The following is a 24699-nucleotide window of genomic DNA, read 5'->3' as shown; positions in this document are numbered from 1 at the left end:
TAGGTGACTCTGATAATGAATCCAAGGATGAAAATCCTCTCATGGGGATGACTGTAGCTGAGAAAAGACTCCAATACATAGAGGAGCAATTGATGTACCTTAAGGAGGATGACATTTACAGGGAGAACAATCGCAAGTATGAGGCCGTCAATTCCAAATTGCCAACTAACTTCAATATGACGGATATCTCTAAATTTAAGGGACACGAGAACCCCTTAAACCACATCCGTGCCTTCAAGGATTACATGTCTATCAAAGGCATCAAACCCGAGATGTTCTTAAGGATCTTTCCTTCATCTCTTGACACTATCCCGAAGCAATGGTTCTACTCCTTAGATCACAAGAAGGTCGCTACTTGGGAGGATGCCGCAATCGAGTTCTCTAAACAATATGCGGATAATGCCGAGATCCAAGTAAACATGCGTACTCTAGAGGTTCTTACCCAAAATGACAAAGAAGGATTCACCGACTTCCTAAGTAGGTGGAGGAAGACTAGCACCCAACTAGTTGAACGCCCGGATGAAGCTACCCTTGTGGAGAAGTTTGTGGATAATCTCAAACCCATCTATGCCAATCATTTGAGATACCAAAACATCAAAACTTTCAAGGACTTAACCGTACTAGGGACAAGGATTGAAGATGACATCCGTAAAGGACTCTTGTCCAAAACGGTAGGTCGAGGATATCAAGGTTCCACAAGTCGTTCATACGACTCTACTAGCAAGACCGATGAAGTTAATCTTCTCGAGCCATCCAAGAAAAGTACCCTACCCAGGAAATTCACAAATCTTGGGGACACTTACTAAAACTCTCTAAAAAGGTTAATGAAGCAAGGTAAACTCCACCCCATCGGACCTACTCCCGAACCCGAAAGAAAATCAAAATTCTGGGAAGAGAACTCGTACTGTGAATACCATAGGGGCAAGGGACACGACACAGAAAAATGCTACAAGTTGAAAAACGTGCTTCAAGACATGATTGAAGATGGTCGACTACCAATACCACCGGGAGGTAAGCCCAACAACACTGAGAATCCTCTTGGAGTTCTAGTGATCACAAGTGAAGAATCTACCTTAGATTGCTCACACCTCATTTCTCCATGCGAAAATGAAATTTATGCAATCGAGAATGAAGGGCTCTACTCTACTATCTCCCTTACCACTTCCGACTTCATCACATGGGCAAGGAGTGTGGATAGACAAGTTTGGGAATTAGAAAACATGGTGACAACTCTACATGATCCCAACGCAACACCCGAAGAACATGTGCCACTAATCTTCTCTCAAAATGCTACTATGCAAGAAGTAGTCACCGTGGTTGATAAACTAGTTGACCAAATCATACGGCTAGAAGGTGATATCATGAGAATGAGGGAACTAACTGCAATCAATGGAGTTTGGGCCGACGATGACGAGGACGAGTATCTCACTGAAAACTCCCTAGTCAAAGAAATAGTCCAAAATGGTGAAGACCAAGATGTGGACCACCTAACTCGTTCGGGTCGTCCATATCAAAGCACCACTCAAAATGGTCCAACCAACGTCATCACACCAAGTGACAACGAAGATGACTCCACTGATTATTTGCTCAAGCAATTACAGAAGACAAAAGCTGATCTTTCAGTTTGGCAATTAGTAGCAATCTCATTCCCACATCGCCAAGCTTTACTGCAAGCTTTGGCCAAACTAAATGTAGCACATAACTCCACTCCCGAAGATGTAGTCAACTTGGTCTTCCAAGAATCACCAAAGCTAAGTAATCCTATTACTTTCTCGGACGAAGATTTGCCACCTTTTGGCGCTAGTCACAACCTTGCTCTATACATCACTGTCATTTGTCTAAAGAAGAATGTGTCAATGACCTTGGTGGATGATGGCTCTGCAGTCAACGTCATACCCCTCAAAACAGCATACAAGCTAGGCATGAAAGAGTCGGATTGGACCCCTACCAATCAAGGTGTGCGTGCATATGACGGTACACGACGAAAGGTGGTAGGACTTGTTAACCTAACCATAGCCACAGGGCCAATCGAACGAAAGGTTAACTTCCAAATAGTGGATATCGAAGCTTCCTTCAACATACTTCTGGGAAGGCAGTGGATTCACGCTTCCAAAGCGGTAAAATCTACCCTTCATGAAAAGATCAAAATCCCACTAAATGGCAAAGTAGTGACGATCACTTCGTCACCCATCAAGGCAATAATCGAAAAACAGTCAAACAATCAAGTCCTTGCGGATCCCGTATACGAACTTGGGGGCTTCCAAAGTGTAAGTGTCATAGAAAGCGAGTTGGCACCCTTATACTATAATCCCTACTCCAACTTGGTGGTCAACCACATACTTAAAACCCAGGGATACTTCCCTGGAATGCCTTTAAACCCAACTCGAAGAAACACCTTTGCACCATACAAGGAAGGCAACTCAAAGAGGATACCACTTGGACTAGGGTACAAACCCACAAAAGAGGAGGTTCTCGAAATGCTTGCCCAAGTCCAAAACCGTAAGCACATAGGAGTCCAAATGCGACCTTATCTCCCTACTTTAAATGGGTACTTTGTTCAAGAAGGAAGTCTAGAACTCTTTCACGGATTTCCCGAACCTTGGCATTATCTCGAGAGGAAGCTAGCCGGAATCGAGATCTTTCACGATTGCTACTTTATCCCTCCAGAAACGGTTCCTACCGTCAAAACCCGTTAAGCACCTTGCTTAGACGAACAAGCTGTTAGCCTATTGTTTGGAGAAGATCGATTCATTAGGGCCGTGCAGGATGAGATCATTACCATGATACTTCAAGACGATCGCTTCAACCCCACCGCGTTAATCACATAAACCAACGCAAGACAACAGAAAGGATGGAGAAAATCAATCAAATGGACCAACAATCAAGGAAGACTCTTCAAGCTCACCACTGGAGAAGGAGAGATGTTCAAAGGAGAACCAGAAGACGATGAGTTCGAGTCGGAGTCGGAGTCAGAGTCGGAGTCTAGAGAAGTCATTAGAGAGTTTACTCCTGTCGTCATCCCCACTCCCTTTGTTTCTCCTAGCTTAGCTTCGAGTAGTCACAGTAGTTCAGGAAATGCCCCAACCACTGTCCCTTTGCCGCCATGACCATGGATCAGTTGGCTTCTTTGTTTCAACTTTACTCAAATTTTAATATGAATAAATCAGGTTCTACTTACTCTTTGTGTTATCTTGAGTGCAATTCTGTTTACGATGATACCGAGGATGACCAAGACCCGGACTCGATCGAAATACCTCCCTACATAGCCAAAGAAATACTACAGGAAGGGGAAGGGGGACCAGTAATAGAGGACACCGAACCCATCAATGTAGGAACCGAACTAGAACCTCAAGAACTTAGGATAGGGACTACCTTGAGCTCTACCGAAAGGGCCGATTTCATAGACCTCCTAAATGAATTCAAAGACGTTTTCGCTTGGTCCTACAAAGACATGCCAGGGATCGACAGGGATATCGCCGAACATAGGATTCCGATTAAGCCAGGTTTCAAACCTGTAAAACAGAAGCTTCGACGAATGAGAACAAAATGGGCTCTAAATATTAAGGAAGAAGTCGACAAACAATTCAAAGCCGGGTTCATCAAAGTTTCCGAGTATTCTGACTGGGTAGCTAACATAGTACCCGTACCCAAAAAGGATGGGAGAATCCGTCTTTGTGTTGATTTTAGGGACTTAAACAAAGCAAGTCCAAAAGATGACTTCCCTCTACCTCACATCGCCATATTGGTGGACAATACTGCAGACCACGCATTACTATCCTTCATGGATGGGTATACGGGATATAATCAAATCAAAATGGCCATGGAAGATATGCATAAGACCGCCTTTGTCACCCAATGGGGAACCTATTGTTATACGGTAATGCCGTTTGGATTGATCAACGCCGGAGCTACATATCAACGCACCGCAACTACACTCCTACATGACATGATGCACAAAGAAGTTGAGGTATACGTAGATGACATGATTGTCAAATCCAAGGAAAGAGAGGGACACATTGCAAACCTTCGCAAGTTCTTCGCAAGGCTACGAAAGTACAACATGAGGCTCAATCCTCAGAAATGCACATTCGGGGTAACATCTGGCAAACTCCTGGGATACGTTGTTAGCCAACGAGGTATAGAAATAGATCCTTCCAAAATCAAAGCTCTGATCGAAATGCCACAACCTAAAACAGAAAAAGAAGTCAGAGGATTCCTGGGAAAAGTACAATATATAAGTCGATTCATATCGAAACTTATGATGATTTGTGAGCCTATCTTCAAGAAACTCAAGAAAACGGACCACACCATGTGGGATGATGATTGTCAAAAGGCATTCGACCGAATCAAGGAGATATTGGCTAAACCACCAGTGCTCATGCCACCACAACGAGATCAACCTCTTGGTTTATACCTCACAAGAATCAAACGGCCATGGGTGCCATGCTGGCTCAAACTGTAGGAAGTGAAGAAAGAGCTATCTACTATCTTAGTAAGAAGTTCTTGGAGTATGAGTGCAAATACTCACAACTCGAAAAGACATGCCTCGCTCTTGTGTGGGCAACGAAGAAGCTACGCCATTACATGCTTAGCTACTCCGTCAAAATATACTCCAAAATGGATCCAGTCAAATACCTCTTCGAGAAACCCGTCCTCAACGGACGTCTAGCAAGATGGACCCTGATGCTCTCAGAATTCGACCTCAAATACGTGCCACTGAAAGTTATAAAAGGTCGCGCCGTCGCCGAATTTTTCGCAGAAAATCCTATCAATGACGCACAAACAATAGATACTTGGTCATTTCCAGACGAGGATATACTCCAAACTGATGTAGACTCCTGGGACCTATACTTTGATGGAGCATCGAACTTAAGAGGATTCGGAATAGGAGTGTTGCTCATTTCTCCTGAAGGCGAGCATACACCAATTGCTGTCAAACTCGACTTCGAGGTGACAAACAATGCTTTGCGAGAATCTGAAGCTTGTCTCATTGGACTACAAGCGGCAGTGAGCTTAGGCATAAAAAACCTCCAAGTACATGGGGATTCATCACTGATCATCAACCAAGTTACAGGATCTTGGAAAATCCGAAGCGAAAGCCTCGCACCTTATCAGGCTAGAATAGATCAAGTCGCTCAATTCTTTGATCACGTAACCTACCTACACCTACCTCGGGAAGAAAATCAATTTGCAGACGCTCTTGCGAAACTCGCATCTCTGATTAATATGCCGGATCACATGATGGAAATGCCTTTGTGCATCGAACGACGGTCAGAACCGGCTTATGTCCACCAAATCACCGATGAAGAAGAGATCGCGCAGGAACCCTGGTTCCAAGCAATCCTGAATTTTAAGCTTAATGGTACCTATCCACCGGATATGGACAAGAGGGGACAACGTGCTATACGCCTACTAGCTTCCCAATACGTTCTCATGCAAGGAGAATTATACAAAAGAACACCTCTTGGTGTAGTCCTACGTTGCCTTGATCATTCACAGGCACGAAAGGTGATGGAAGAAGTCCACAACGGAGAATGCGGTCCTCACATGAGTGGGCCTATAATGGCAAAGAAAATCACATGTCTGGGGTATTATTGGACCACAATGGAATCCGATTGCATCAAATACGTAAGACATTGCCACAATTGCCAAATCTTCGGGAATGTACAACACTTCCCTCCTTCATTACTCTATACAATGACATCCCCTTGGCCATTTTCTGCATGGGGAATTGACATAATCGGGAAGATAACCCCAGCCGGAACAGGAGGTCACTGTTTCATTCTAGTAGCAATTGACTATTTCACCAAATGGGTAGAAGCGGCTTCCTACACTAGTCTTACAGCTAAAAATGTGGCAAAGTTCATACAAAACAACATCATCTGTCGATATGGTTGCCCACATGAGATCATTAGTGATAATGGATCACACTTCCAAGCTGAGACCGAGCAATTGCTAGCCAAATACAAGATTAAGCATCACCACTCTTCGCCCTATAGACCACGGACTAACGGCGCGATGAGAGCGGCAAACAAGAATGTTGTCACGATTCTCAAGAAAATGATTGACAACTATAGAGATTGGCCAAGCAAGATACCCTTTGCTTTGTGGGGGTATCGTACATCTGCTAGGACGCCCACTGGGGCTACTCCTTTCTATTTGACATACGGCATGGAAGTTGTACAACCAGTCGAGCTAGAAATACCATCCTTGCGTATTTTACTAGAAAGACAAATCCCGGAAGCCGATTGGAAGAGGGATAAATATGAAGAACTCATCCTCCTGGATGAACGTAGGCTACGCGCCTTGCATAATGTCCAAACATATCAAGCACGTATCAAACGAGCTTTCAACAAGAGGGTTAGGCTAAGAAACATCAAAGAAGGAGACTTAGTACTTAAATCGGTTAGAGCTCTTTTACCTGTTGACCCACGGGGAAAATTCAAACCTAATTGGGCCGGACCATTTCTAGTCAAATCCATACTCCCAGGGGGTGCGGTTAGAATCACAGACCTAGACGGGAATGAGTTTTCAAACCCAACAAACCTTGACCAACTAAAACGATACTATGTCGAGAATAAGAACGAAAACGCGCCTCGCGTAACCCCACGTGTCGCTCTTGTGGCACTAAATAAACGGCCCCTGGCCAAGCTGAAATAAGCTAATGTCACTATGCTCTTGCATTTTGACAAATTTGTCATCCTCGTATCATCAAATAAACTAAATTCGCACCTTCAGAGTAAGCAAAAGCTCATGGTTATTTTCTCAGTTCATTACAAGCTCTTGCTTAGAACAATTATTCTTTTACATTTACTCGAACTACGCACAAGGGCTTGATTTCATTTTTTAAGTGAATACGTAGGCAATCCTTCACAGGATTCAACCCGTTATATCTAAAATGTAGATAGAAGGACATTTGCATTACATTTGAAATTCGACAAGAATAATAAATAGAAAATCACAACGGTTTTATAACCATTTAACCTTTTTATTTCATTCATTTTCTGATAATAATAGTACGCTACATAATAAAAATAGAATAGGCTAGGATTCTAAAAACCCCACCCTTTTTATTACAACAACAAATAATAATAATAATCAAATAATAAAAGAAGACTCGGGCTATTCCTCCATCTTCCCCTTGCCCTTGTCATTCTTGTCATATTTCTTGTCACGACCTCGAGCCGGACGCTCTTGCGCCACTTCAGACCTAATCACCAAAGGTCTTTCTCGAGGCCTAGACTTTGTAACACCCCGCGCTTTCCTTATATTTTTAAATAAACTTTTAAGTAATTTTTATTAAATAATTATTATTTAAAGCTTATTTTCATAAAATATAGCCGTAGCCGTGTAACGGTAATAATAGTGTAGATTTTAATAATATTATTCTCCGACTCGAGTTATAGTAGACTTGGGACGAAAATTCTAGTGGATACCGACTCATTTTGAGTTATTGGGCTTAACTTGACTCATGGGCCTTTTTCCCCTCTTTTCTCTACACAAAACCTCACCTAAACCCTCACAACTTCATCTCCCTCACTTGTAATTTCTGAAATTTCCCAACAACCACCCCACCATTGTTGAACCTTCCCTTACTAACCCTAAAATCACCATATCTCACTCAATTCTTCACCAATCTCGTTCCTTTTCGCGCCATTCTCTTCCTTTTCTCATTTCCCTTCTTTCTAAGTAAGAAAGTTGCCATCTTTTCCTCTATTTCGAAATTCTCATCTTACAAGGATGTGGATTCTTGACTTAATACCTTTGTTTTTGTGTTTAGGGGAGAACTTGGACAACCCGGAGGAGGATAGCTACATCATTGACGAGTCTTTAGAAGATTGAAGTGCAAAAAGGTAACGGTGATGGGTTACTCGACTTTTATGTTAAAATTGTGTGAATTATGTAGTATTAAACTCATATGAATGTTAAATTTGGTGTCTTTCATGCCTTGTGGTGATTTGGTGTTGAGTAGATGACTTGTATGATGATTCTCACATGTTTAATGAGTAATTTCATGCCTTGTTCTAATATGGTGAAATATGAGATTGTCTTAAAGGAATCCTCTCATAATTACATGATTAAACTTCTTTTTAATGATTAATGAACAACCCCATATGTTAATTACATCTTAAAAGTGGTAATTTTATGAGTATTCATCATATTGGAGAAGTATGAAATGATTAAATGAAAGATGGTTGAATTTGGAAGACTTTAGATGAGTGTTTGATGAGTTCTCGTGTCTGAGAGATCCTCTCGCCGGTGGGCCGGCAGCAAGCCTACCCAACCGGCAGCGCTCATGTGCATTTCGACTTATAAAAATGGAGAATTAAGCCTTTGTAATCCCCTGCCGGTGGGCGGCAAATGGCCTACCCAACCGGCAGCGAGTACATGAAACTTTAGTGTCTTTTATTATAGGGTGTATCCCCTGCCGGTGGGCCGGTAGCCGGTCAACCGGCAGAGAATACACAATGTGAAATGTTGAAGTTAATTGACTATAGTAGGTATTCCTCTGCCGGTGGGGGCAGGCGGCAGCCCACCCGAGAGAGAATACACATTGAATATTTTTGAGCTTGTTTCCTTTAGCTTGTATCCCCTGCCGGTGGACCGGCAGCCGGCCACCCGGCAGAGAATACACCTTCACCTAATTTGACATTGTTCACCTTGGCATAAATCCTCTGCCGGTGGGCCGGCAGAGAGTACCTGATGTTTCTTATACCTTTATACTTATGCATGCTTTACATGAATTGTTTACGTTATGTTTGTGCAATCTTTTCCACTCGTATTTGTGACCCGAGTGTGACGTTTTACATTGTGAGACTACTCGACATTCCTTATTTATTTTCCCTCGGACATTGGGTCACGGTTAGGTGCCATTGTTTCCGAGTTGGGCTATTTTTCCTTCCGCCTCTTCGGACCGGGGGTCACGGTTAGGTGACAAGGTTCCGCTTGAGGTTACTCGACTTTCGGGCACGGTTAGGTGTACCATATTTCGAGTCTTGGATACGATTTGGTATCGTTTGTCGAATCGGGTGTCGTCCATCCCGAGAGTCTGGCCAGGTTTAGACTAGGACCGTATTATGATCGTCGTCCTACCAAGAGGTTGGAGTCTAGAGGGTTGTCTTGTTTGAGTCTATACTTTGTAATTTGTCTTACATTTGAGTTGAGTCAATATTTGACTGTTTGACCTAATTATTCTTCTCTCATTTATGCGTAACTACTCTTATTGCATTTTGTATACTAATCATGATCCTCTCGTTACCGTAAGTATTTATCCTCATGCTTGTTTGTTTAATTACATTCCTAATTACTTGTATTTTGACATATTGTGGCTGGGAGAACCCTGAGTTACTCCCCACTGACTGTGGCTTTCATATTTATTATGAATGACAGGTTGGTGATGAAGCTTAAGTGGGCAAGACCGTGTGAGCTAGCGAGTTCTTACCTTGGACCTTATTTAGTTATCACATAATAGACTCACCTACTTTTCGAATCTATGTTAATTCGTGGGATATCTTTTCCCCAATAAATAGACTTGTATTGTAAACTTAAAGCTAACTATCTAAACTTATTTATCGTGTTGGTGATACCTCGCGTTGGACTTCATTAGAAGTCTTAAAAGTTTTAAAAATCTCGTGTTTCCGCCACGATTTACTAGTTATATTTAGTTGCCTCAACGAGGGGTGTCACAGTTGGTATCAGAGCAATATTGCTCCCGACGCACACACGTGTACCCCAACTTAAAATTCTCACTTGACCTTGAATAATGAATGAGAGATGGGTAGAATTAAGGACCTAAGTTGGTAGCCTTTTTGTGCATGTTTTGTGTTAGGTTCTAACTTGTTTGCTCTTGTGCAAAGAAGATGGCACGACCAACCGTTGTGGAAAATGCGATCATGCAAGCCCTCACCCAAGTACTTGCTAATCAAAAAAATGCTCAACCCGCTCCCCCTGCACCCGAAGCTAACCGTCAAGGAAGTTATGCTTGGATTGCAAGTCAACTAGCAAGGAACAAGGCTAAGACCTATGGTGGTGAAGTGGATCCCGTTGCTCTCTCGGAGTGGTTTCGTGATATGGAGAAGAACTTCTCTCTCTTTGATGCCCGAGAGGAGGACAAGGTGAGATTAGCCTCTCACTTTCTTGTGAAGGAAGCCGATAGGTGGTGGACTTTGACCGGTCCTACCGCTACTCAAGACCCCAACTTTGATTGGAGCCGCTTCAAGTCACTTGTGGAAACCCGCTTCTACCCTAAGGAGCTCAAGCAACAAAGATTGAAGGAATTCATGGACTTCAAGCAAGGGAAGCTATCAATTCAAGCCTACACCGACAAGTTTAATGAACTTGCTCATTATGCCTCCAAGTTCGTGAAAGATGAAGAGGATCGTGTCTACTTCTACAAGAACAAGTTGAATCCTAAGGTGGAAAGCATGGTGAGAAGAAGCTCAACTACCTTTGTGGAAGTTTATGATGATGCCATTTGGGCCGAAAGCTCTTTGAAGGCCATTGAAGAAGATTCCAAAATCCACTCCTCTTCTCATTCTTATCGTTCTAACTTTCATGGCAAGAGACCATTTGTGCCTTCTACTTCCAACTATGCCAACAAGAGGAGGTTTGTACCAAGGATGCAAGACCATGGAGGACAAGGACCAAGAGTTCAAGAACCTAGAGGACAAGTTCCCTCACCAACTAATGAACTTGAGAAGGACCGTAAGTGCTACCATTGTAGACAAGCTCTACACCCCGGAGTTGGATGCTATGGCAAGCCCTTGACTTGCTTTCATTGTAAGAAGCCCGGACATCGTGTTGCCGATTGCCCCGAGAAGAAGAATGCTCCTACTCCAAATGCTAGGCCAAGAGGAACTATCTTTGTCATGAGTCGAGCCGAAGCCGCCGCTCATCCCGATATCATTACGGGTATGTTCTCAATTTTTGATCAACCTTGCCTCATTTTATTTGATACCGGCGCATCTTTATCTTTTATATCTTCCAAGTTCTCGGAAAAACTAACCATTGAGCCTATTCCTAGTGAGGAAACTTCTATATCCTTACCTTCCGGAGAAATGTTCTCTTGTTCCCTCACTTTCTCCGACATTCCTATCTCTATTTCGGGAACCTTATTCCCCGCTAACCTACTTCGTTTTCCCCTTGAGGAATTCGATGTAATTTTGGGTATGGATTGGTTGTCAAAGTATATGCAAGATTCGAGTGTAGAGACCAAAAGATTCGCCTCAAGAGTCCGTTAGGCACTCGTGTGTCCTATAGAGGAGTCCGTTCCCAAGAAGGTGTGAAGTTGATTTCCGCTTTGAAGTTGATGAGTATGAGGAGGAAAGGTTACCAAATCTTTCTTTGTGTGGTGACTTCGACCTCCCCTTCCTTACCAAAGATCGAAGAAGTGCCCGTGGTTTGTGAGTTTGCCGACGTCTTTCCCGAAGAATTGCCCGGGATTCCTCCCGAGCGTGATGTAGAATTTTCTATCGACCTTGTACCCGGAACCGGACCGATTGCTAAAGCCCCGTACCGTATGGCGCCAACCGAGTTGAAGGAGTTGAGAAAGCAACTTGATGAGATGATTGAGAAAGGATTCATTAGACCTAGTGCCTCGCCTTGGGGTGCTCCCGTTCTCTTTGTGAAGAAGAAAGATGGATCCATGAGACTTTGCATTGACTACCGTGAGCTTAACCGTGTTACCATCAAGAACAAGTATCCTCTACCAAGAATTGAAGATTTATTCGATCAACTCAAAGGTGCTTCTACTTTCTCCAAGATTGATTTGAGATCCGGTTATCACCAAATCCCCGTTCGTGAGTCCGATATCCCTAAGACCGCCTTTAGCACGAGATATGGACATTTCGAGTTTAAGGTGATGCCCTTTGGTTTAACCAATGTCCCGTCTATCTTCATGGACCAAATGAACCGGACTTTCAGTGAGTTCTTAGACAAGTGTGTTGTGGTCTTCATCGACGATATCCTCATCTTTTCCAAGTCCGCAGAAGAGCATGCCGATCACCTCCGTATCGTTTTGGGAATCCTCCGTCGTCAAAAGTGGTTTGCCAAATTCTCCAAATGTGAATTTTGGTTGTCTAAGGTGTCTTTTCTAGGCCATGTGATATCTAAGGATGGTGTCATGGTAGACCCTTCGAAGATTGAAGCCGTGATTGAGTGGAAGAGTCCAACCGATGTTAGTGAGATCCGTAGTTTCTTGGGTTTGGCGGGTTATTACCGTCGCTTTGTGAAGGATTTTTCCAAGCTTGCTAGACCGATGACTCAACTTTTGAAGAAAGAGACCAAGTTTGTGTAGACCGAAGCTTGTGAAGGTGCATTCCAAGAGTTGAAGAAGAGGTTGACTACCGCTCCCGTGTTGGCCTTGCCCGAGGATGGAGTTGATTTTGATGTGTTTTGTGATGCTTCTAAGATGGGTTTGGGTTGTGTTCTCATGCAGAATAGAAGAGTTGTTGCCTATGCTTCGCGACAATTGAGAGTTCATGAGGTGAACTATCCCACTCATGATTTGGAGTTAGCCGCCATTGTTCATGCTTTGAAGATGTGGAGACACTACCTCATTGAAGTCCATTGCCGTATCTACTCCGACCATAAGAGTTTGAGGTACATCTTCACCCAAAAGGATTTGAATATGAGACAACGACGATGGTTGGAATTGGTGAATGATTACGACATGGAGTTGTTGTATCATGAAGGTAAGGCAAATGTGGTTGCCGATGCCCTTAGTAGGAAGTCTACTCATTCCTTGAGTGTCATTCGTGTGCTCCCCGACGACCTTTGTGCCGAGTTTCGTAAGCTAAGTTTGCAACTTATGGAGAGTGGTTTTGATTATCTTAGTGCTATGGTTGCCGAGCCCGTTCTTCACCGTGAGATTCTAGATAGCCTTGTGGACGATGCTACATTTAAAAGTTTTCAAGTCAAGCTTCTTGAAGGGAAAGCAAAGGATTGTGAGATTGACGCTAGAGGTTACCTCCGTTACCGAGGACGTATGTTTGTGCCCGATGCCGTTGATTTGAGGAAGAGAGTTCTAGATGAAGCTCATCTATCCCCTTATTCGATTCACCCCGGAGGAGACAAGATGTATAAAGATTTGAAGCTTCAGTTTTGGTGGCCTAACATGAAGAATGACATTGTGTCATATGTTGGAAGATGTCTTACTTGTCAACAAGTGAAGATTGAGCATAAGAGACCCGGTGGTTTGCTACAACCGTTGGATGTTCCTTTATGGAAGTGGGAGTCCATTTCCATGGATTTTGTGATGGCTTTGCCTAAGACCGTTGGTGGAAAGGATGCCGTATGGGTTGTTGTGGATAGGTTGACCAAGTGTGCTAGGTTCATCCCTATCAAAGAAACTTGGAGTTTAGACCGTCTTGCTAGTGCTTATGTTGAAGAGATCGTTCGTTACCATGGTGTTCCTAAGGAGATCGTTTCGGATCGTGACCCGAGGTTTTGTTCAAGATTTTGGAAAGCTTTGCAAGATGCTATGGGTAGTAAGTTGTTGATGAGTACCGCTTTTCATGCCGCTACCGATGGACAATCCGAGAGGACAATTCAAACTCTAGAAGACTTGTTGCGTGCTTGTGCCCTTGATTTTCATTCTAGTTGGGAGAAGAGCTTACCTTTGGTGGAATTTTCTTACAACAATAGTTACCATGCTTCTATCAAGATGGCCCCTTATGAAGCCCTTTATGGAAGGAAATGTCGTAGTCCAATTTGTTGGGACCAAGCAAGTGACGTTCGTGATCTAGGACCCGACAAGTTAGCCGAGACGATTGATCAAGTGAAGCTCATCCGTGAAAGAATGAAAGCCGCCCAAGATCGACAGAAATCTTATGCCGATGTTCGCCGTCGACCCTTGGAGTTTGAAGTTGGAGATAAGGTGTTCTTGAAAGTGTCCCCGATGAAAGGAGTAAAGAGATTTGGAGTTAAAGGGAAGTTGAGTCCAAAGTACATTAGACCTTATGAAGTGATAAAAAGGATTGGTGCCGTGGCTTATAGATTGGATTTGCCCCCGAGTTTGGGTAAAGTTCATGATGTCTTTCATGTTTCTCAACTTAGGAAGTACATTAGCGACCCTAGTCATGTGTTGCAAAATGAGATTCCCGAGCTTGAGCCTAGTCTTTCTTTCGAGGAGAGACCGATTCGTATCTTGGATAAGAAGGAGAAGAAGCTAAGGAGCAAAGTGGTGCCCTTGGTGAAGGTGTTGTGGAAGTGTGGTGATGTAGAAGAAGAGACTTGGGAGCCGGAGGCTTCCATGCGTGTCAAGTACCCTAGTTTGTTTTCTTAAGGTAATACCTTTTCGTTTCAAGTTTCGAGGGCGAAACTTTTTAAAAGGTGGGATGATTGTAACACCCCGCGCTTTCCTTATATTTTTAAATAAACTTTTAAGTAATTTTTATTAAATAATTATTATTTAAAGCTTATTTTCATAAAATATAGCCGTAGCCGTGTAACGGTAATAATAGTGTAGATTTTAATAATATTATTCTCCGACTCGAGTTATAGTAGACTTGGGACGAAAATTCTAGTGGATACCGACTCATTTTGAGTTATTGGGCTTAACTTGACTCATGGGCCTTTTTCCCCTCTTTTCTCTACAAAAACCTCACCTAAACCCTCACAACTTCATCTCCCTCACTTGTAATTTCTGAAATTTCCCAACAACCACCCCACCATTGTTGAACCTTCCCTTACTAACCCTAAAATCACCATATCTCACTCAATTCTTCACCAATCTCGTTCCTTTTCGCGCCATTCTCTTCATTTTCTCATTTCCCTTCTTTCTAAGTAAGAAAGTTGCCATCTTTTCCTCTATTTCGAAATTCTCATCTTACAAGGATGTGGATTCTTGACTTAATACCTTTGTTTTTGTGTTTAGGGGAGAACTTGGACAACCCGGAGGAGGATAGCTACATCATTGACGAGTCTTTAGAAGATTGAAGTGCAAAAAGGTAACGGTGATGGGTTACTCGACTTTTATGTTAAAATTGTGTGAATTATGTAGTATTAAACTCATATGAATGTTAAATTTGGTGTCTTTCATGCCTTGTGGTGATTTGGTGTTGAGTAGATGACTTGTATGATGATTCTCACATGTTTAATGAGTAATTTCATGCCTTGTTCTAATATGGTGAAATATGAGATTGTCTTAAAGGAATCCTCTCATAATTACATGATTAAACTTCTTTTTAATGATTAATGAACAACCCCATATGTTAATTACATCTTAAAAGTGGTAATTTTATGAGTATTCATCATATTGGAGAAGTATGAAATGATTAAATGAAAGATGGTTGAATTTGGAAGACTTTAGATGAGTGTTTGATGAGTTCTCGTGTACAGAGATCCTCTGCCGGTGGGCCGGCAGCCGGCCTACCCAACCGGCAGCGCGTCTGTGCATTTCTGACTTATAAAAATGGAGAATTAAGCCTTTGTAATCCCCTGCCGGTGGGCCGGCAGCCGGCCTACCCAACCGGCAGCGAGTACATGAAACTTTGGTGTCTTTTATTATAGGGTGTATCCCCTGCCGGTGGGCCGGCAGCCGGTCAACCGGCAGAGAATACACAATGTGAAATGTTGAAGTTAATTGACTATAGTAGGTATTCCCTGCCGGTGGGCCGGCAGCCGGCCACCCGGCAGAGAATACACATTGAATATTTTTGAGCTTGTTTCCTTTAGCTTGTATCCCCTGCCGGTGGACCGGCAGCCGGCCACCCGGCAGAGAATACACCTTCACCTAATTTGACATTGTTCACCTTGGCATAAATCCTCTGCCGGTGGGCCGGCAGAGAGTACCTGATGTTTCTTATACCTTTATACTTATGCATGCTTTACATGAATTGTTTACGTTATGTTTGTGCAATCTTTTCCACTCGTATTTGTGACCCGAGTGTGACGTTTTACATTGTGAGACTACTCGACATTCCTTATTTATTTGCCCTCGGACATTGGGTCACGGTTAGGTGCCATTGTTTCCGAGTTGGGCTATTTTTCCTTCCGCCTCTTCGGACCGGGGGTCACGGTTAGGTGACAAGGTTCCGCTTGAGGTTACTCGACTTTCGGGCACGGTTAGGTGTACCATATTTCGAGTCTTGGATACGATTTGGTATCGTTTGTCGAATCGGGTGTCGTCCATCCCGAGAGTCTGGCCAGGTTTAGACTAGGACCGTATTATGATCGTCGTCCTACCAAGAGGTTGGAGTCTAGAGGGTTGTCTTGTTTGAGTCTATACTTTGTAATTTGTCTTACATTTGAGTTGAGTCAATATTTGACTGTTTGACCTAATTATTCTTCTCTCATTTATGCGTAACTACTCTTATTGCATTTTGTATACTAATCATGATCCTCTCGTTACCGTAAGTATTTATCCTCATGCTTGTTTGTTTAATTACATTCCTAATTACTTGTATTTTGACATATTGTGGGTGGGAGAACCACGAGTTACTCCCCACCGACCGTGGCTTTCATATTTATTATAAATGACAGGTTGGTGATGAAGCTTAAGTGGGCAAGACCGTGTGAGCTAGCGAGTTCTTACCTTGGACCTTATTTAGTTATCACATAATAGACTCACCTACTTTTCGAATCTATGTTAATTCGTGGGATATCTTTTCCCCAATAAATAGACTTGTATTGTAAACTTAAAGCTAACTATCTAAACTTATTTATCGTGTTGGTGATACCTCGCGTTGGACTTCATTAGAAGTCTTAAAAGTTTTAAAAATCTCGTGTTTCCGCCACGATTTACTAGTTATATTTAGTTGCCTCAACGAGGGGTGTCACAGACTTTCCATTCTTGCCAATCACCATTTCCGCGACAGGAGTAATCTTTGGTTTCTTCGAAGGATGAACAACTTGAAACCCGGCTTCTTCTTCTCCCTCTGTCAGGTGCTTCTCTTTCTCTTTCTCTACCTCGCGCACATTGTAGTCAACGGGCTCGCGCTTCCTCAGTCTCTCGCGCTCTTCCGGAGTAGTATCCTTTCTCCATCTCAGATAAGAATCCGACACCCACAAGGCATTGGCAGAGAAATTCAAGAACCACATGTTTCTTTGAGCCCATTTAATGGCCCACTCTCTTCGGCTCTCTGTAGTAAGCGCCATAGCAGTCTGTGGGACGGTGTCAAGCCTCGGGATCGTCTGTTTAAGCCCAACTTGTCTCATCAGCCTTTCCGGGAAGATGCACACCATAAACTCCAATCCAGGAATGTGCACGGACCGAGTGGGATCCAAAGAAGACACTCCGGTCACGGATTTGAGGTGCCACCACGGTACGACCCACCTAATCAACGGGCCATCGTCGCTCTTCAGCTTGTTCTTCCAATACTCACAGACCCGAGTGAAGTCCACCATGTACAACCTCGTCCTCATTGCAATCGAGCGGGCATGATAGGAATGCACATGAACTGGGGGCTCGATCAATCGAAGCCGTTCCATAAGCCAAACCTACCAAAAGCGGGTATTAGACATCATAAAAAACGAAAAAAAAAAACGAAAAAAAGCGAAACGAAACGAAAAAAAAAAACGTCTTTTACCTATAGAAGGACGGGGCTTCCCAAATACGGTAGATCGCGGTTGGATTTCCTACTATCCAAGCCCAAAATAATATCTCCTAAGCATAAGCAAGTTGGGCTCCTGCGCAGCTCCATCTGCTCTACAAGGCCCAGAAGACGGGGATCACCTCTCAAGTCTTCATCAACATGCCCTTGGAAGACATACACATGCAACAAGCAAAAGCCAAATGCCCTCCGCCTAGCAACATGAGAAACGGTGGGGTCGGCCCTGTTGATGAATCGATCTATGAAATACAGCATCCTAACGCCTTTTGAGGTAACTAGACGGTCCACCTCGAGTCTAGTCAATCCAAGCAAGTCTCTAAATTTTCTCTTGTACCCTTGCGAAGTAGAAGGAATGGCAGGCAAATGTTCGGGATCCCATCCACCAATAGCAGCAATTTCTTCAGGAAATGGGCAAATATCACCTCCAGGGAACGCAAAAACATGGTAATTCGGGTCCCAATAGTCAATGCAAGCATCCAAGAACGGTTTAACAACCTTGATGAGTTTTAAACTCAACAAAGACCCAAAATTATAAGCACCCATATCCTGCTTCTCCATATTCGAAAATTCGTTGGTCCATTCCTTCAAGCGGATCTCCAATGTATTCATGATGAAAAATTTCTTTTGAGAATTTTATGTAAATAGACGAAGAAGAGACGGAAGAATTATGTGAATAAAAGTTCCATCGACGTCTCTATTTATACTAATTTCTGTTTCCAAAAATCCGTCAGAACAAGACACCTTGGGAACAGGCGCAGCACCTGCTGCGCCTCTTCAAAGGGATGCAGCTCATGCTGCGCCTCTTCCTCAGCTTCACTTATGTGATTTCCGCGTTGGATCTTTCCTAATTCCATGACGAATAATTTCCTATTCCTACGGGTTATTATTTTGGTAAATACGAGAAGATTACCATGTTTCAGGTTTCCTAATTTCGCGGGCACGCATTTCGAGGCGACATCGACATTTTTGCCATTTTATCACACTTGTATATTTTCATTTTAGGAAGTAATTTTCATTTTAATTCATCATTTTAGAGAATAATTTTCGTTTTAATATTTCTCATTTAATTCATTTATTTTACCGAATCTCAACATTTATATATTAATTTCAATTTCTTAATTTCATTTCTACATTTCTAACTTATAGATTTTTTTTTTCTTTTTTTAGGGGGTAACCCTCCCTACCGTCCGGTCGTTTCCGGCAAAATTTTTGCATTTTTGCATCCTTTTGAGTCACTCATTTCGCGCTAATTAAGGCCATATGTATATATAAATGTATGCTTTGCGTGTTTTCTATGTAAATTTCGGCAGCATGACGGCGTAAACCGTCATCTACCAAACCTGTTCAAAACTAACCTGCAGATACAAGCAACACAACCCAGCAGCAAAGGCACTCAGGCCGTCGTATATATACCAAACGAAGGAAATGTACAACAAACTGGGGGCTCGAGCCCCAAACAAAGTCCAAAAATGTTCAAAATCAATGTCCAAATGTACAAAATATAGCCAACAAACAAAAAAAGCTACACAAAACTACTGCTGGGCGCCCTCCAACTCTGCAACTCTCGCCGCAAGAACGGCTATCTCGGCATCCCGAACTTCGAGCTCCCTCAACAAGCGAGCCGTCTCCTCCCGAGACTAAGTCAACTCTCGCTCCAGCTCGCGGTCACCCTGTAAACAATAAATTGGCTCATGTCAATCGATTCAAGCAAAATCGGAAAATCCAAAATCAAAAATGAAATAGGCATAAGGTTCATACCTAACGACCTCGACCGCCGACAAGTGCCTCGACGGCAGTAGCTCGCAGCCGGTTGGCCACCCTCCACAACGCCACAAACCGAGACGGCGCAACCTACATTTTCAAAAAGAAGTTTTCAACAATTGAACAAACTCAATCAAATGTGTTCTTACACAAAAGTTATACAAGTTAGAGGCTCACCCTCCGAATCAGATGCTGCCAATCGTCCAGGCCAGCATCCGTCACAGCTACGTCAAAGTCACGCAGCTCGGAGATCGTCGTCCTCCCGGTCGCGTCAGTGTACTCGAGGGTCTCGGGGTACTCTGGGGGCTCGATGCCCGCCGCCTCGACCTCCTGCAAAGACAAATGGTTCTCACTAATCGATGATCCTTCATCATAATTCTCAAAATCAAATCAAGAGGAAAAATAAAAAAATGCTCACCACTACCGGCCAGTACGCCAACCTCCCATAGAGGAACGCCGAGTAGTCCTCGTCAGGCAGAAGGAGAGCGTCACCACTGGCACCATCCAAGTCCGCCTCCCTCTCAGCCTCAGAAGGCTCCCTAAACATCGTCCTGGGAGGATCGACGGGAACCATCAACACGTCCCGAGAGCACTGACGAGCCAAGCGCTCGCCCAAGTACCACACAGGACCCATCGACGTCCTCAACAGCATTCGGCTCGGGCTCCTAGGCCGAAGGACCTCAACCACGAAAGGAGGCGCTCCAGCGTACTCCGCCCAAGGTCTGGGCACCCACTGTGACGAGATAAAAAGGGATCATTCCTATGATCAATTAAAAGCAAATATAAGAAGCACGAGTGAATATAAGTGAGATACTCACGCTATCTAGCTGAAGAGCGTTCACGTCCCGCCGGTAGACGTTGTGAGAAGAACGCTTGCTCTTCGTCCCGCACATCACCCAATCCCTCACCACGGGATAGGCCTTCTCCAGCGGCTCCGTCCTCTTGGACGCGAGGCTCGGGAAGTAGGAGTACATCCACGCCTGTAAAGCAGAATAATCAATGACGTTCTTTCGTGATTTGATAAAGAAAGGAATTTACTTTGGTCTAAAGGAAGGTTCATACCTCCAGAAGTAGTCCAGGCCCGACAGCACCAAGAGAAGTCCCCTTCTCCATCAACTCCGGACGAACCATGGCCCTCATGAAGCGGATGAGGACCGCGAAACCAGCAGTGACCCAGTCCCAACGCCCTAGGGAACTCGGTCGAAAGGAAGGGAAGAAGCTTCGTGACCTCTCGCCCTTGTCTCCGAGGTAAATCGAAGACGAAACCACGAGCCACAAACGAGCCCTCGCTCACCAGTGTACGAGAGAGGAGGAGCCGTCTCCCTCCGTCGATCGTCACCAGGCGCGGGGTCTTTCCCGCAAAGTAGTCTCGAACATAGGAACGGGTATCAAACCCGAAGATCAGAACATGTGACCTTCGGCGACAAGTTCCATCCAATCAATCTCCTCGCCTCAGCCGAGTCCACCCTCATGGCAGTCTCTGGCCACTCCACCTCCTCGGTCCCGCACAGCATACCAGAAATCATGCCGTAGTCCTTCAGAGTGACTCCCACCTCACCGAAAGGCATGTGGAACGTGGAAGTCGTATCCCAGAATCGGTCCAAGAAAGCGCGGACCAGGCTAAGGTTAGCCCGCAGCTTCCTCTTCGCGATGTCCCTCCAGACCTGCACCAAAGGACCGAACGTTCCACGCTCGATCATGGCCCGCTCCTCCGCCGACAGCCGCTCGTAGTGCTCCATCGCTGTCGTGTAACCCGAGAACAACCTGATGTTCCCGGCCTCCTATTGTGATTTGAAACAAAAGCTATCTTTAGTTTTGAATAAAATTTGAAAGGAATTTGAACAAATGAATGAAAGGGGATGAGTAATGAGTAGTGAATTCCTATTTACCAAACTCTTCACCGTCCTGTAGGACAGGTGACCCTCAGCAGCCCACAGCAGGTGCCTGCTCTCCCAAGTCTCAGCCCACGCAGGAGCTCTTCTCAGCTGACGACCTTCTCGTCCGACGTTGGCCCGTCTCGGGGCCTCCTCCTCCTCAATAACCTCCTCCTCGTGAATCTCGTCCCCAGCAGCCATCACCGCGGCGGTGAAGGCCTGCTCCAAAGCCTCCTCGACAGTAGCAGCGTCTATCTCCATGGGAGATCTCCCAGAAGTAGAAGCCTCATCACCTGCAACATTAAAGCAAGTTTAGGCCGCGTCACGTGACAACAAGCCTTGGTTAAGGGGTTTTCGTGCCTTCGGAAGCCCTGGAATCGCTCTTTTCTTGCCATCCTTGGCCATATTCCCACCTACCCGATCACTCATGTGGTAATTTGAGTCAAGTCAAGCCTAATTTGAAGCCTAGTTCCGGATTCGAGTCGAAATTTCGGCAGCATTTCGTTATAACGGCGATTATGCCCTAGAAAAGTGTCCTGAAAAAGCTGTCACAAACCAAAATTCCGAGATGGTAGAAAGTTTCAAGTTTCATCGCAAATAGGAAATCCTAAGGCTATTTTCGAAGCAATTTACGGTTTAGCTTTGAAACCGTCTCAAATTTCACTCAAAGGCTCAAAACTCAACAAAAATCCGAGACAAATACATGGTTATGTTCCTAATATTACCTATTATCCATTTCTAATATCAATTTGACAAGGCAAATGCGTTTGGGGGAAAAGCCCCAAAATTTCGATCAAATGGGTCATAAACCCTAATTTTTTCGGCTCAAAATTGGACAAATATGCACGATTAATGCAAGAATGAGACACATACCTCGATTAGTCATGACTAATTCAAGCTTTTGGATCAAACCTTGGCGGAAATGGTGAAGATTTGAGAGAGAAATTGTGTGAATTGTGTTTCGAACAAATGAACATAAGCCTCCTGATTATCGCGTTTTTACGCAGAAATAACACTTTGGGGAATAGACGCAGCAGGCGTTGCGCCTCTTCCAAGAGACGCAGCTCTTGCTGCGCCTCTTCCCTGGGTTCCTTCCATACGGATTTTCAAAAATTCGTTATGAATTCGTTATTTGTGGGCCCATCTTTGGTGCGCCTCTTCCCCGATGCTATTTTATTCTTTTGGTCCGTTTGACGATTTTCTTTCGTTCCGGCCTGCATTTCCAAGCCAGCAGCAGACTGTCGCACGTTATTTATTCCTTCTAAGACCTTTTGCCCGTCGCAACGAGCATGTAGTCCTTCACAGAATTCGACACACCTTCATTATGTCTCCAGCGAGAGTAAGCGGATACACTTTCCCTCTCACGACAAATAATTTCCAATCATGTCTCCAGCGAGAATAAGCGGGCGTACTGTCCCTCTCAAGACGTGAGGATTAACATCTACCTAAGCAGATTTCCCCTCAGCAGTTCCCGCCTGTGTCCTGCTACTCGCAATTGTTTCTCGAAGATTACCCAAGCAGTTTTCTCTCAGCAGTTCCCGCCTGTGTCCTGCTACTCACAATATTTCGTGTTTCCCCGCGGAGTTCGACAAAGGTGTCGTTCTCCAGAAGTTCCCAAACCAATAGAGTTCCTATACCTAAGCTTTGGTTACCCTTAAGTTGAATTTATATTTGGCCTCCTTCCCGTCAATGCTTTCCTTTAGGGCCCCATACCCTAGCACAATCCTTATATACCTTTTAGGTCTTAACCTTAGCTCCTATGCACCCCGGAAGCATCTCGAGAAGAAGTCTCGGGTATGATCTCTTCTTATGGCTGGCGAGCCTCCTTACGTAGTCTAATGGACTTTAAACGACCCTCCCCGATAATCGACAGACTCTAAAATGTTCCCGACGACAGGTCCTTGGTTCAGGCCCCTTGAACCGCCTCGCATCGCCATAGTCGTCAGGTTGTAATCTTCGATTGACCTGATGGCTATACTTTGACTTTCGCCTTGTCCAAGCCTCAGTCAAAGTGGGGGCTCAGAGATACCTCATTTCGCACCTCTCGCAAACCACCCGGTGATGATTGGGCCGCATGTTTGGTACGCGGAACGATTTGTGACATTAAAAGATTATCGTCAAGTGATTGCTCAAATATTAATGTCTACCTCTTAGTTGTCATCTACGTCCCGATACGGTCGTTTTGACAATAATTAGAGTACATTTGGAGTCCGGACCTAAAACCGTCTTCATTTTCGATAACCGTTAAATCCCGAGTCGAATGTTCGGAATGTTCCGGATATTTCTATTCCATATTTCATAAATTTTATCTTTTGGCAAACAATTTCCCGTAATATTCACATAAGATATTAAGGAAAACCGAATTATTTCCGTCCTACCATAACTCAAACACGGAAATCTTTCTTCCGCAGAGGAAAACCCCTTGGGAAAGGACGCAGCAGGTCTTGCGCCTCTTCCAAGAGACGACGATGGCTGCTGCGCCTCTTCCCGAGCCCTTTTCTCGCGTATTTCTCGTATCTTTTTCATATCTTTCCGAGATTCACTTCCAAAGAGTCTCCGAAACCCTAATTCCTCCACGTGATTAGTATAAATAGGAGCCTTCGCTCCTCATATTTCTCACGCGAGTGTCCGCCCTTCTCTTCTCCCTTTGCATTCTAGACTTTGTTCTTACTTTTTGGCGTCTACGTGCTTGAACTTTCGACCACGTAAGCTCGGATCCTTCTGAGTACCAGCCTCGTTTGCATGACCGACCAATTTGACCAACTCCACATCAATCAACTTAATTAATTAATCGTTTTCCTCTTACGAGGGCACTTTCTTTGCATTCGCGTCGAGCATCACTAATCGATATCTTAGTCCTTCTCTTTTCGTCAACATGTAAGTCTGAGGGTGTAATCTCTCTTTTATTTATTGTATTTACTTTTTGTAATCATCAATTGTAAGGTTTATGTCGAAAATACCATTAAAACCGATTTCTAAAACCATGCTTTAAAACCTCTTTTTACGGATTTCCAGTAGATAACCGTCGAGAAAGGACGCAGCAACTGCTGCGCCTCTTCGAAGGAGCGTAGTACCTGCTGCGCCTCTTCGTGAGGCTGCCGCAGTTCCTGCTTCCTTTCTTCTTCGTTCGTCCTCTGTTGTTCGTCAAAGTTCTTTTATTTGTTTCGTTTGTTTGTTAAATTTTCATCATGATAGCATATAATTCACATGTATATTTATTATTCATCATTAACATGTTTTAAATCATCACAAATCCGACTTAGATCCCTTATAATCCAATATTTGCGGGTTTTCGTCATTAAATTCAATTCCGGGTTATAGAGATTCAATTCATCAATATTGGGTTTCTGGAATTCGTCTTTGATATAGTTTCATCTGTCCTTTGTCATGTTTATCACATATTCGTCATTAATCCATCGTGTTTAGTCAAATTAATTCGTTTAGTTTGTTAATATATTTCACTCCTGTAATTAACCCATCCATATTAATCCGTTTAATTCCGTCTTATCCAT

This window comes from Silene latifolia, chromosome 8 (genome assembly GCF_048544455.1).
Source record: "Silene latifolia isolate original U9 population chromosome 8, ASM4854445v1, whole genome shotgun sequence".
In the NCBI taxonomy this organism is placed as follows: domain Eukaryota; kingdom Viridiplantae; phylum Streptophyta; class Magnoliopsida; order Caryophyllales; family Caryophyllaceae; genus Silene; species Silene latifolia.
The sequence above is the reverse complement of the archived record's forward strand: the minus strand, read 5'-3'. Positions refer to the sequence as shown.